This window comes from Eschrichtius robustus, chromosome 11 (assembly GCF_028021215.1).
Source record: "Eschrichtius robustus isolate mEscRob2 chromosome 11, mEscRob2.pri, whole genome shotgun sequence".
NCBI classification, from domain to species: Eukaryota; Metazoa; Chordata; class Mammalia; order Artiodactyla; family Eschrichtiidae; genus Eschrichtius; species Eschrichtius robustus.
The window spans coordinates 15512791-15519718 of NC_090834.1; positions in this window are offsets into that span (position 1 = coordinate 15512791).

The following is a 6928-nucleotide window of genomic DNA, read 5'->3' on the forward strand; positions in this document are numbered from 1 at the left end:
AGGATCTCCAAGTGTTGGATTCTCGTTGACAAATCCTCTTTTTCACACGTAAGGATCACCCTCACCCCCACCACCACTGCCATTACCACTAACATCCTCCACCCCGGGACGTTTTTTTTTCTCTTAATTATCTTAAGAAAAGAAAAATTTCTAAGAACTAGGAAACTGCCCAAGGAGGGGAAGCCGAGACAGAAATGCCCGAGGAACCCTGTGCGCTCCACTTCTGGGATGCTATCCTAAGGAAATAAGAAATACAGATAAAAAACGTGTGGGCAAATATCCTTATCACTGTGATCCTTATAATACAAAGCTTAAAGGAAACAGCTTAAATGTCCATAATGAGGGAGTGCTTAAATGTACTATTTTCATGAAGCCATTGAAAGTGATGCTTAAGGCATTAAGGGACATGCAAGCAGAGAATTCAGGTTATGACACTATATAAACAGTAGGTTTTCCAAACACACAGACATGCATAGAAAAACGTTGAAAACTGCATAAAATTTAGCAATGATTACCTTTGAATTACAGGTGGCTTTTTAAATTACATGTATCGGGCTTCCCTGGTGGCGCAGTGGTTAAGAATCTGCCTGCCAATGCAGGGGACACGGGGTCCGGGAAGATCCCACATGCCGCGGAGCAACTAAGCCCCTGCACCACAACTACTGAGGCCACGCACCACGACTACTGAAGGCCGCGCCGAGAGGCCGTACAGAGAAGCCACCACAGTGAGAAGCCCATACACCACAGCGAAGAGTAGCTCCCGCTCGCCCCAACTAAAGAAAGCCTGCGCGCAGCAACGAAGACCCAATGCAGTCAAAAATAAATAAATAAAAATAAATTTAAATAAATAACACGTGTCATATCATTTTCCTCTAATTCCAAAAGTATAGACAAGTTCAGGAAAGAAAGAAAGAAAAAAAGATCACTGGTTGGATGGTTTTTAAATGTATTTAATATATTTTAAAAATTTATAAATTTTCTACAATGTACACAAATTCTAAGAACATATCTAAGACAAATTAGGTATGTTTAAAGGGAAAGAAAGGCCACCTCTGAAGTTGTCAGATACCCTGATGAAGCCACCTAGGTCATTGGCTTGTCAGGGTTCTCTTGCTTGCAAGATTCCAGCAGACTCAGTCCCTGCCCCTGCCTTACTACCTGGGCATTGTTCCAATGAGGACTATTTTAGCTTCTGACCTGTTATAAATATGTATTCATTCCTGCAATAAATATTTAATGAGCACCTACTAGGTACCAGGTACTGTTCTAGTTATACTGGGCAAACAGTGAGGGAGAGAATTAGACCTAGCCCCTGCCCAAGCATTCATACGTGAGGGTGAAGACCAGAAGCAAGCTGCAGGGGCTAGAGAACTCTAGAACCTTAGCAGACTCCTGGGCCAACCCCTCATTTTACAGATAGGCAGAGCGAAGCCCAGAAGAAGTCAGCTCATGAGTAGCTCACTGAAGTCCCCTGTGCCTTGGTCCAGTATTCTATCCCACACATCTATACAAACCTGAATCGGAATCGGAGGACCCTCAGGATTACAAGATGTATCTTCATAATGAGCCCTCCATGCAGTCAGCAGCCCAGTGTGGAGAGTCAATGTAGATTTCCACATTCCAACTGGACTTCACTTTTTCTCTCATCACAAACCTCCCAGTAAATCTGGAACTCTAAGAAATACTGCCACCCTGAGCTTGAGCTCCTCACTGAGGCTGATGTGATTTAACTGGTCTACGCTGTCTGTGCCAGGAACTTTCCCGGGTTCTGTGAGGACCACAAGTTGAGGACCAGAGCATCTCTGCCATAGGCTGGTTGGTGCTGAGGCTGTACTGAATAATCCCAGGCTGGGCTTGGGGGTGGGGACAAACATTCCAACTCTGCCTCAGGTTTTGGGGCAAAATGTGCCTCTAGGCCTGTTTAAAATGCTCATGGAGACCCTACTTGCAGTTTTTGAATCACAGTCTCTAGAGGTGGAACCCAGGAATCTGCATTTTAGGAAGCACTCCAGAAGTTTGCTATGCACAATAAATTTTGAGAACTACTGCTCTGGGGCCAAACAACTGTGGACGATCAATATTTCTGTTTGCTCCCTTTCTCCCGGCAACATCTTTTCCTTTTTCAGGGTCTCAAGGGCTTAACCCTGAGTGTTCAGACAGGGTGGGAAGGCAGCAGCCCTGTGTTTTCTTGCTGTTCTCAGGTCTGCAGAACTTTCCTCAGCCCCGCTGCCCCACTCACGGTGGGTAGGAGGGTTGGGGGCTGGGATTGAGACAGCACAAGCCTGTTATGAATAAGCCCTTTCTGAGGTTTGGCAGCCCTGAGTGGAGAGAAGGCTTTTTTTGTTGGCTGCAGCAGTCAGCATAAAAGAAGGGCAGTGCTGGGTCTCAAAGCTAGACTTCTAAGTGCAAGGAGATGTCAAGTCCTGAGGGAAGGCCCCCTGGCCTTCTGCACAGGCCCAGCTACTGCATTCTCTGCCATGTTATATAAAAAGCCCAACCCCAGCCCTGGCGATGAAGGGGGCAGTGTTGGGTCACAAGGCTGGATGACTTCCTTTCATTTCCCTGTGGGCCATCCTTCTGAGCCTGAATGCATAAAGGACCTGGGAAATGGGACCATTCACCAGGCAGCTGACAAGGTTCACAGCTTTCCACGGGTCCAGCTCCATTTTGTGTCACAAGATTTCAGAGTTTGGAGCAAGAAGACAGGAAGGAAGCTTCGGCTGGCTCAGGGGTATTGTTAAAATGAACTTAAGACTCACCAAGAGCAGGATGCTGTAGGAATCACAGTAAATGGATTAGCTGAATCCGATCAAGTAATTTAGGAATCTGGGTGGTAGGTAGTGGCCGTGTCTGTAGGTGGGTGGCAGAATCAAAACAGACTTTAGAATTAACTAATGGTATAACTTTAACCCAGAAAAAAACGTTGCAAAACCAGTCCCCCTGAAGGAAATGAACTTGAAGTTCCCTGTTTTCACTGTGACGGTAAAAAGGGCTCAGTGTATCTACCTGGAGCTCAAATAGAATTGTCCTGGGTATAGGCAGCCCCAGAAGCAAGAGCACAGCCCTTCTTCCCACCATGCAAGTTCTGTTCTTTCCCAGAGCTGCCCTCATGTCTGTTTATCTCTCCATCAAGGACTGTGAAAAGGGGGTGCACAACAGATTAGGAATCAGTTAAAGATACAGTATTTACTCTTGTCATTCTGGAGATAAGGTCTCATACCTGTCCCACAGCTTCATGGTGTTGTGGAAAAAACAAGGACTTTGATGATAGAAAGTTCTATGTTTAATTCCCTGTATTGTGCATCTTAGGCAAATTGCAATTTCTGAGCCTTCAGGGTCCACCTCTCATCTCCATTGTCCTCCTAAATGCCGCACACAGTGGAGCTGGGCTTGACTGAATTCATCATCCTGAACTATTGTCCAAAGAGTAGAAGGGGAGTCAAGGGAGAAGAGCTTTGACCAAGTGGCCAGGACTTTCTGCCAGAGACAGATCAGCCACTTTGCATCCCTAAACCTGCGTTTTCACCATTCAGAAGGGGAAATGTGCACAGTGCGTTCAGGCCCTGCATCCGGTTCCCTGTGGCCATGTGATGGAACCAACATCAGGGCTTTCCAGGAAATGAGGCTGGTCATCAGGTTGCTGAAAACAAGCAGATGAATAATTGATCAACTCAAATCTGTGTCTCCAAAGATCACTGATAAAACTGAGCCAGCCATCCTCCTATTTCAAGAAAGCTTGGGTCTCTGGCTAAGAAATCAGAAGATGCAACTGAAGAACCTTTCACTCCTCTCTGACTGTATCTAAAGCTCACATACAGCTACCCAGTCTTTATTCCAAGTTGTTCTTATTAGAACAGGTCCCCTCTCTTTACACTCTGGCTCGGACACAGGCTACATCCCATAGCTGCTTCTGTTATTTTATTGGTTCCTAGAGCCTTCACAAAGGTGATTTTCTCATTCACGATACTTTTGTTCCTCTGAACCAGTCTAGCTTTTTCTTCTAGCTTCACTTTTCCTATAAAAACCATCTTTATTAATTCCATCTAGTTCATTTTTTATTTTTTTTGAAGTATACTTGTATTATATTGATGTACAATATTATATAAGTTACAAGTATACAATATAGTGATTCACAATTTTTAAAGGTTATACTCCTTATAGTTATTATAAAATATTGGCTATATTCCCCGTGTTGTACAATATATCCTTGTAGCTTATTTAACACATAATAGTTTGTACCACTTTATCCCCTACCGCTATCTTGCCCCTCCCCTCTTCCTTCTCCCCACTGGTAACCTCTAGTTTCTTCTCTATATCTGTGAGTCTGCTTATTTTTTATTATATTCACTAGTTTGTTGTATTTTTTAGATTCTACATACAAGTGATATCATACAGTATTTGTCTTTCTCTGACTTATTTCACTTAGCATAATACCCTCCATGTCCATCCATGTTGCTGAAAATTGTGAAATTTCATTCTTTTTTATGGCTGAGTAGTATCTCATTGTGTATATAATACCACATCTTCTTTATCCATTCATCTGTTGATGGACACTTAGGTTGCTTCCATGTCTTGACAACTGAAGATAATGTTGCTATGAATATTGGAGTGCATGTATCTTTCATAATTCCATCTAGTTCTAATCAAACAATTCCAGAAAATGTCTCAATAATTTTTGTAATAGGTATATACTGCATCTTTCTGTTTTTCATTGTTCTTAAGTAAATTTATCACTAGCTGGAATAATGTCTACTGTTTCTTACAAGCAGCAGCATAATACCATTGGAAGGACAGAAATTGAAGTCAAACGATTTGTATTCCGGTTTCAATTCTGACCGTTATTGGCTAGATGATCATGAAGAAATAACTCGATCTCCTATCCATTCATTCATTCAGTGCCTAGTGTGTACTAGTCACTAAGCTAGGTGCTGGGAACACAGAGATGCTTAAAACACATTCTCTGTTCTTAAGGAATTCATATCTAGCAGTGTAGAAAAGTGATTAAGTGCAATGATAAAAGATTTACACAGGGTATTATGGGAATTCAGAGATGAGAGACCTAGTACAGATGAGCTGAAAATAGGAGAAATCAGAAAACATTCCAGGATTCTCTGAAGGATTCTTACAAGATGAGTAGGAGCTAGCTTGGCAAATGGGCAAGAGCATATTCCAGACAGAGGGTCTCAACTTGGGGCAAAGGCATAGACTCAGAGTTCAATGCTATTGGCATGAAAGTTCAAAGTAAGAGGTGGGAGGATATAAACGAACTGAAGAGGGCCAGGTCATGGAGCACACTGGATGTTATATTTAATAGCTTGGACTATCAGTGGTTATCAAAGAACATGCTGCAGTACACTGATCTGTCATTAATTTTTCCAGGGGTGCTGTCAAAGCTTTATCAGTGTGTAAAATTTGTTTTTTTGATATATATTTTTGATGTGATTTAAGATAAAATAAGCCAGCAAATAAGCAAGAGGCAAGAGGCATAGCATAAAATCAGGCCCAAGAAAGACTATGTGTTTAGCAAAACAAGGTCTTTGCTTTGTGGCTATGTAAAAATATGTAGCTGAGTTAAGGTTTCACCCCTGCCTTGGCTGGAGAAAAGCAGGGATGGATTCTCCTGCTGGTTCCTTCCCCAAGTAGATGCTGGTGAGAGAGCTTCCCCTTCCACCACACTACCCTCTCTTCCACTTCTGGGCCACTGAAGAGGTTCACATGGCATAGTTTGGAAACAATCAGCAAAGCCTCAGGCCCCAGGCTGCTTTCACTGCTGTCCTGTGATTTAAGGGGAACCTGTGACCAGCTCACAAGGCAATGCCTCTGGGGGGTGGGTGGAGCAGAACTTGGTGTGATTAGATGGGGAGGGTGGGCAGGGGGAGGCAAGTAGAAAAACAAAAATACCTCAGTTTAGTATCTCCAAATTTTATTCTTTTATAGGAGTAAATCATTTTAATCCAATAGCCTCACCATGGCGAGAAGTGATAAAGGGAATGTCGCAAAAACCATAGACACTTTTAGCTGCTAAGGAACATTTTATTGGCATATCAATCTGCTGTAATCATCGCTGGCGTGGTTGGTGGTGTTAGTCATCAGGATAGGCCCTAATGGGCCAGGTAAGTGACCCTTGCTCTGGTCACACAGCTCTAAAGAGGTCGTCCTTGGGGCAGATGTGTTAGCTGGGGGAGCTGAGGGTGATAAAGGAGAACTATGTCCACATTGTCACTAGCAGCCACATTGTTATACTGAGACTGAGGCCATTCACCCAGGTCGGATGAGGTGGTCCACAGCACACATCCACAGAAACCCACCTGCAGAACTGTCTGGACTCAGGTATGGAGTGGACTTCAAGGGAGGCAGCTGTTTTCTGAAGGTCTGACATGAACCCTCATTCAGCATTTCCATCTGCACTTGTGACCCCCACCACCCCTCAGCATATGGAAGCTGACAACTCCTATTTTAATCATTCTGCCATTTATTACTGACTGTACTTACACTTTCCTGTTTTAGACTTTAAATCTTATTTCACTTACCCAGGTAGTATCCTCCTGTCAATCTGAACTTCCTGACATGTTAATACAGTTGCCAGTCTTGGAACCCCTTCACGCGTACCACCAAAAATTCTTGGCTCTATAAACACAATTTAAATTCTACTGCTGGTTTTAAGGTGGGAAACAAGATGGCCAGATAATGCACTTTAAATAAATTCTAATAATTCCGTGGCCACATGGAGGATGGAATCGAAAGGGAGTATATTGATTGCAGAAAGACTGAAGGAAGCTGTTGCCTTTGGTCCAGGTGAGAAGATTGTCACTTCATTCCCAGGACTTTCAACTGAAGGGAAACTAGGGATGTATCTGCAATGAACTCAGTGAATCGGAACCTAGAGCTAAAAAGACACCCCAGGTTGCATGAGTAGTGGTTAAGAGCA